The sequence below is a fragment of the Lactuca sativa genome, chromosome 8 (genome assembly GCF_002870075.4).
Source record: "Lactuca sativa cultivar Salinas chromosome 8, Lsat_Salinas_v11, whole genome shotgun sequence".
NCBI lineage: Eukaryota > Viridiplantae > Streptophyta > Magnoliopsida > Asterales > Asteraceae > Lactuca > Lactuca sativa.
This window is the reverse complement of record NC_056630.2, coordinates 75,325,986-75,334,211: the sequence shown is the minus strand read 5'-3', so window position 1 is coordinate 75,334,211 and position 8,226 is coordinate 75,325,986.

The window sequence follows — 8,226 nt, the reverse complement described above, 5'->3', positions numbered from 1 at the left end:
TAAGTTCCAACAAACCTTCACCCCTATCACAAGTACCTGTGAAGGGTGACTGTCATTTTTCCAAGTAAACAAGACTCGCAGCTATCAACTGACTTGAGGTCAAATGATTCCAAGACTCCAACCTTTTGGAGTTGGCCTCTGCACTTCTTGTTAACATGTACAAGATGACAATGCCATAAGGATGCTTTATCCAAGCTATCTAAAGAATCAATATACAACACATTATTTCCTAGATTGTCTACAACATTCACAGCTTCATATACACCATCACAAGGTAATGCTTTAAAGTGAAATACATCATTGTAATAAACATTAATAGCACCATTTTTATTATCAAATGAAAATGAAAAACCTTGTTTGTACAAGCCATGAAAGGAAATAATATTTCTCGCCATTTAGGGCAAGTAACGACACTTATTCAAATCTAACATTAACCCATTATTAAGCAATAAAGAATAAACTCCTATCTTGGTAACAGGTGATGCTTTCCTGTTGCCCATGACTAAGTTTATCTTCCCGTGCTCCACTTGCTCACTTCTTTTTAGTGCCTGCAAATCAGTACAAATGTGAATACCACAACCTGTATCAAGCACCCAAGAATTAGCATTAGATGAGTTGTTAGACAATATTGTGTAAATACCTACATGGGTGGGTTTAACCTTCCCATCCTTTACATCTTGCAAATATTTGGGGCAGCTTCGCTTGAAGTGTCCTTATCCTGGCAATAGAAGCACTGTGCTTCCTTTGGGTTTGAAGGAGTAATGGGATCTTTCTTTGTCCCACTTGAATAGGAACCATCAAGAGTCTTACCCTTGGTACCCTTCGATGGGCTTTTCCTCTTCTTACCCTTTCCCTGCCCAATAGCCAAAACAGGGGTTGTTGAAGGAGTAGAAGAAGCAACCAATTTACCCTTAAGGCCATTTTCAGCTGTCCTTAAGAGTCCTTGAAGTATGCTAAGTGTGACTTCCTCCTTGTTCATGTGATAAGTCATACGAAACTGATCATAACTTGGAGGTAAGGGAAGTCAACATTTAGCTTCAGTAACCGGTCAACGAACCTTTGCATCTTCTGCAAGTGACCGGTGAAGGGTTCACCATCCTTCATCCTTGCAGTTATCATGGAGGAAATGATTTCATACCTCTCTTGACACGCACTCTGATGGTACCTTTCCATCAGATCCTGGTGCATCTCATAGGGGTAGAAATTTTCATTAAACTTTTGGAGTTCCGGAGTCATTGTGGCCATCATGTTGCAGGACACCTTGGTAGCATCCTTCTCATGTGCAATGAACTCTGCAAACTCTTCAGGAGTAGCAGTGGCTTCATTAACAATCTTAAGCTCCCTGTCAAGGACATATTCTTTGTCCTCATAGTGGGTAATCATTCTGATGTTTCTGATCCACTCATTGAAATTGGATCCATCAAAGATGACCATACCACACAAGTTCATTATGGAAAAAGAGCCTGTAGGGTTTGAGCCAACAACGTTATTGGAAGACATCTGAAAGAAGGAGAAGTTTCATTAGATTAAGAGTCCTTAATAAGTCACCCAAATGAAATATTAAGGCTAGGATCCAACAAACTATTTATAGTTGAAAGAGGGATGCCGTAATCCACACTATAAAATACTTGGAGATAGGTAAACGACGATTTACCAATTTCCACCATAAGAACGAAATATTTTATTATTAGGTTTTATTGGTTTTGAAACTCCTAGATATTTTGCGATACATTGAACTTTTCAATGGCATGTTTGAATCTCGATTGTGCCCTCCCAAGTTTGTGACTGGGATGCCGAGGATCACAAACAAGGTGTGAATAACCATACAAATTGACTTGGTACCCTCAACAATATTACCTAATCGATGTGTCGGTTAACCACACATGCTCCACCGATCTATAATAAAGTCAAGTTACCCTTTGCCACTCTTACTAGTCCATGTTAGTGTGCCGGTTAACCACACACGCTCCACTAACGACTTGGTAAGGTACAAAGTTTAATTTTATGGGCTAGCACCAATTTCACATTTTCCTAAAGTAACTAATATTGGGAATTTATAATGTATAGTTACTTTATAATTCATTATACTTTTAATGAGTATTTAAAGTCGTATCCTACCCGTTCAGCTAACGACCCTCCACCGATCAAGGAAGCGGTGGGTGAGAGTGGACACCCATTAAGTCACCATTTTATAGGCAACAACCTTATACCCCCCTTATAGACCGACTTTGTGAATGAGGCATACTAACGGTAAGAATGACATATTCTTATACATACCTATATAATCAAATTATAATAATAGTATAAGTGTTGATTTTTAAATTTTTTTAAAAATCGAAGGTTTAATTTGGAATTAAAGTATTAAAGTGTAAGACTTTTCAAATCCCAAAACATGAGGGCAAAATTTGAAATTATTCCAAGTCTCTTCAATGTGTAACTTATGAGTTTTAATGGTTCATAAAAAATGAAGACTCTTCATTTTATGAAACCTCCTTAGTTCTTTAATCACAATTTAAAGAAGTGACTTTTGGTTATCCATAACTTGAGGACAAGTTATGGACACCATCATTGCCATTAAGATCATGAATCAAACACACATGGAGGTTACACATAATTCCTATGATCTTCTAAAACTCATAAGAACACAAATTCATGTCAAGCAATTTCAAGAAATCATATAAACATATACAATACTTGAAAATTGATAAAAGTCATGTAAAATGGTTTAACATAATCATTATCATTTTGAAAAACAGATTTTACAAGTCCAAAACTGATTGGGATAATGATTTTAATCCATTTCCAACAACAAAACTCGAAAAAACTGCCCAGCACGCTCCTACTCGTCGAGTGCATTATTCTACTCGCCGAGTAGGATGAATTTGTTCATGGACTCGGCGAGTCATCCCCATGAACTCGACGAGTCCAGTCCTCATAGTGCAGAATTTACGATTTTTAAGCAGTTTTGCATCAAGTATACAGAAAACAATCCTAGTCTCTGATACCACTGATGGGTTTTGAGCATTCTAACACTTCCTAAGTGGACATGAAACCCTAATAACCTTGAATCTATGTTTTCTCTATATACATGCAAATTTATTTTTTAAAGTTATTTCCTAACTAGCATGGTATGGGGATTACATACAACATAAAAACTAGTAGAAATACATTCCTTGTTCTTGCTTGGATTCCTTCAAGACTTTGTGAGCCTAGCATCCCAAATGTTGTGCCTCAAATGCTTCACACAACACCAAAAAACTTGGAATAACTTGAGAGAATACTTCCTACACTTGAAAATTGGTTATGCCTCTCTAGAAACACTAGGTAGTCGATTTGCTAGCCAAAGAGTTCCTTTTATAGTGTTGTCACAATTAGGGTTTTCACATGAATACTCTTAATTGTCATTACTCTTCATTTCTCATGACCCATGGGTTTGTAACTCCCATGGACTATCCATGGAACTCCATATGGTTATAACCAAACCCACAAACCATGGATCATTAATCCACCATAAAAGAATTGATGATTGTCATAATCAACCCTATATATTTAATTAGTCTCACTTTGATCACCAAATTAATACTAGATTAATACTTGATCAATACTAATTAAATAATACTATTATTAATATATTAGAACTTATAATATATTAATAATCATAAGTGCCTTATTCTCTCATCTAGTCTATCCAAGTATTGCAATGCCACGCAACCCAAATGGACCATGCCGGGTCGGGTCAAGTACATACCAAATAAAGTTATGGACTTAGACAATATATCCAGCAAAGGCTCCCTCAAAGAGCCGCAAGGTAAAGTCTCTTGATGGATCCTCTTCTAGTGGGACCAAAGTTGGTTCTGTTAATCCCTCTTCCAATCCAAAGGATGTTGACTGCTTCCATTGTCATGAAAAGGGCATTGGAAACGAAGCTGCCCCTAGTACTTGCAGGACATAGAGGATGGGAAGATCAAACCCTCCTTTGCAGGTATTTACACTATTTATTCTAATAACTCATCACATTCTAATTCTTGGGTCCTTGATACAGGTGGTGGATTTCACCTTTGTTTCGATTTGCAGGGACTAAAAAGAAGTAGAGATGTGGAGCACGGGAAGATAAACTTAATGATGGGAAATAAAAAATGTCGTTTGTGACCAAGATTGGAGTTTATTCTTTATTGCTTAGAAATGGTTTAGATTTGGATTTGAATAATTGTTGTTACTCCGCCGATATGGCGAGAAATATTATTTCTTTTCACATTTTGTACAAACAAGGTTTTACCTTTTCGTTTAATAATAAAGTTGGTGCAATTTATGCTTATTATAATGGTGTATTTTATTTTGAATCATTACCTTGCAATGTTGTATATGAAACTGTGAATGTTGTAGATAACTTAGGACATAATGTGTTGAATATTGATTCGTCCAATGCTTTGGACAAGGAATGCTTGTGGCATTGTCATCTTGGACATGTTAACAAGAAGCGCATAAACCAACTCCAAAAGGATGGAGTTTTGGAGTAATTCGACTTAAAGTCGGATGACACTTGCGAATCTTGTTTACTTGAAAAGATGACCAAGTCACTCTTCACTGGTACTTGTGAAAGGGGTGAAGGTTTGTTGGATCTCATACACACTGATGTGTGCAGACCATTCAGAACCGCCACACGGGATGCTAACCACTTCTATTTGACTTTTACTGATGATTACAGTAGGTATGGCTATATCAATTGGGCAGGAAGATAAAGATGGTACGATCCGATCATGGAGGAGAGTATCTTAGTATTGAGTTCCTTGACTATCTTAACGAATGTGGAATTGTTTCACAATTGACGCCACCTAGGACACAACAACTTAATGGTGTGGCTAAGAGGCATAATAGGACCTTTCTAGACATGGTTCGTTCCATGATGAGTCGATCTTTGTTACCAATCTCATTCTGGGGGTATGTTTTAGAGACTGCAGCCCATATCCTTAATCTATTCACTACCAAAAGGGTTTCCAAAACACCTCACGAGATGTGGATAGGGATGGTTCCCATATTAGACCACATCAAAGTTTGGGGTTATGAGGCTTTTGTGATAAAAGAAACTCACGACAAGCTCGAACCTCGGAGTGAGCGATGTATTTTCATTGGCTATCTGCAAAAGTCCTTTGGATATCTCTTCTATAGACCGAGTGACAATGTTGTCTTCGTTGCGAGGGGATGAGTCTTTTGAGAGAGAAAACCCATATGCCAAGAGGACAGTGGGAGACAAATTGACCTTGAAGAGCTTCAAGAGTTAAGCGTTGAAGGAACCTCAAACACTAGCACTCAACCTGAGGAGGAAACTCCGGTTGAACCAATTGGCAAGTTCGTAGATCCGAGGCGTTCCGGTAGAGTTAGTGTTCCACTCGTGTTATATGGTTTTCATATAATAGCTGAAGGTGATACATTTATCAGTAATAGCATACTGACAAATTTGGATGAACCTAACAACTGCAAGGAAGCATGGCAGGCCTCAAATCTGCTTAGTGGAAAGAGGCTATGGACAACGAGATTCAGTCCATGTATGACAATCAAGTTTGGAACTTGGTTGATAATGTACCAAGCCGTAAGACAGCTAGGTGCAAATGGATCTTCAAGAAGAAGACTGGCATGGATAGGAATGTAAACACATATAAGGCGCGACTGGTTGTGACGGGCTTTGCTCAAGCTTTGAGAGTTGACTATGATGAGACCTTCTCAACAGTAGTGAAGATTAAATCTATAAGGGTTATGCTAGCCATAGCTGCATTTCATGACTGTGAAATATAGAAAATGGATGTCAAAACTGCTTTCCTTACTGGAAAGCTAGCTGAGGATGTTTACATGAGTCAGCCTGAGGGTTTTGTCAATGCAAAGTACCCTAATAGAGTGTGTAAGCTTGAAAAATTCATTTATGGATTAAAACAAACATCTCGTAGATGGAATCTTTGTTTTGATGAGAAAGCCAAAGAGTTCAAATTCCCGAGAAGCAAAGATGAGTCCTGTGTATATGTCAAAGCTAGTGGCCGTATAGTTAGTTTTCTAGTGTTGTATGTGGATGACATACTACTCATAGGAAATGACATCCCAACCTTGCAGGAGGTCAAGTCCTGGCTTGGGAGGTGTTTCGCTATGAAGGACCTCGGAGAAGCTAACTATATCTTAGGGATAAGGATATTGAGAAACAGAAGTAAAAGACTAATAGGACTTAGTTAAAGTACCTACTTGGACGAGGTGCTAAACCGTTTCAGCATAGAGAACTCCAAGAAAGGTGACTTACATGTCCAAGGCAATACCAAACTGAGTAGGACTCAGAGTCTGAGTACATAGGCTGAGATAGCAAAAATGAGTCATATACCATATGTTTTTGCCGTTGGTTTGATCATGTATGCTATGACTTATACTCGCCCTGATGTGGCCTTTGCTTTCAGCATGGTCAGCAGATATCAAGGGAACCCTGGTAAATTTTAGTGGACTACGGTTAAGAATATTCATAAGTACCTGCGTAAGACTAAGGACTGGGTCCTTACCCTTGGTCGGAGTGATAACTTAAGAGTGACAGGGTATAGCGATGTGAGCTTTCAGACCGATAGAGATAATTTCCGCTCTCAGTGGAGCTGGGTGTTTACCCTGAACGGAGGAGCAGTGACATGGAAAAGTTCCAAGCAGGAGACTGTAGCTGATTCAATGTGTTAGTCAGAGTGCATATCAGCAAGCGAAGCAGCAAAGGAGGCGATATGGCTGAAAAACTTCATCGGAGACCTTGGAGTTATTCCATCCTTAAAGGTGACTTACATGTCCAAGGCAATACCAAACTGAGTAGGACTCAGAGTCTGAGTACATAGGCTGAGATAGCAAAAATGAGTCATATACCATATGTTTTTGCCGTTGGTTTGATCATGTATGCTATGACTTATACTCGCCCTGATGTGGCCTTTGCTTTCAGCATGGTCAGCAGATATCAAGGGAACCCTGGTAAATTTTAGTGGACTACGGTTAAGAATATTCATAAGTACCTGCGTAAGACTAAGGACTGGGTCCTTACCCTTGGTCGGAGTGATAACTTAAGAGTGACAGGGTATAGCGATGTGAGCTTTCAGACCGATAGAGATAATTTCCGCTCTCAGTGGAGCTGGGTGTTTACCCTGAACGGAGGAGCAGTGACATGGAAAAGTTCCAAGCAGGAGACTGTAGCTGATTCAATGTGTTAGTCAGAGTGCCTATCAGCAAGCGAAGCAGCAAAGGAGGCGATATGGCTGAAAAACTTCATCGGAGACCTTGGAGTTATTCCATCCTTAAAGGAGCTTATGGAGATTTTCTGCTATAATGAAGGGGCGATTGCCTTAACCAAGGAACCAAGAGATCATGGAAGATCCAAGCATATCGACAGAAAATACCACTTCATAAGACATCAAGTAGAAGAAGGACACCTTGTGGTGAAGAGGATATCGTCAAAGGACAACCAAACAGATCCCCTTACAGCATGCAAGGGGCATTGGGCTAACGGACGATATTATTTTTTAGTGATTAGATAAACCGAAACTTGTAATAGCTAAATTTTAATTGACATTTGATGATGAATAAAAGGAGTTTTATTTATAAGTAAAGTCACTGTCTTTTGTCAATTATTTACTATTGTTTCACTTTGCATGTTTTGACTTCCAGAATAAATAAGATTTATTCAAACTATCCACAGTCGTTCATACTTTGGAAGTACGTATGAAAGAAGACTGTCATGAGTTGGCTTGTAGGATTGGCTAAGGAGTTAGGCATTGCAATAGGTTTGTTGCACCATTCATGAGTACTTCTGAAATAAGATTTGAGTATTGGATCAACCCGCGCTCACTTGAATCACTTCATGGAATTCATCACGAGAGATCGTGAGACGATAATATCATATATATGTCTTCAAACCTAGATATATGAGTTGTTGGCTATGATTTAGTCATGCATTGATGGCACGAAAATGCATCAGTAACTTGATGTTATAAAACGTGTTGTTGTGCATGATTTAATGAATAGTTAGTACAAGCATATAATGTCGAAGTTTATCTGTTCCATTTATACTAAGAGGATTAAAAGTGATATCTTGGGCTCGTCGATGATTTTGTTTTGACTTATGTTCCGGGTCCGGTCAGAATTAAATTGATGTGTTCAGTTATATTCTATGTCAGACAAATCAGAAATTGGGAAACAAACTGTTGGACAATAAGTATGACATTGTTC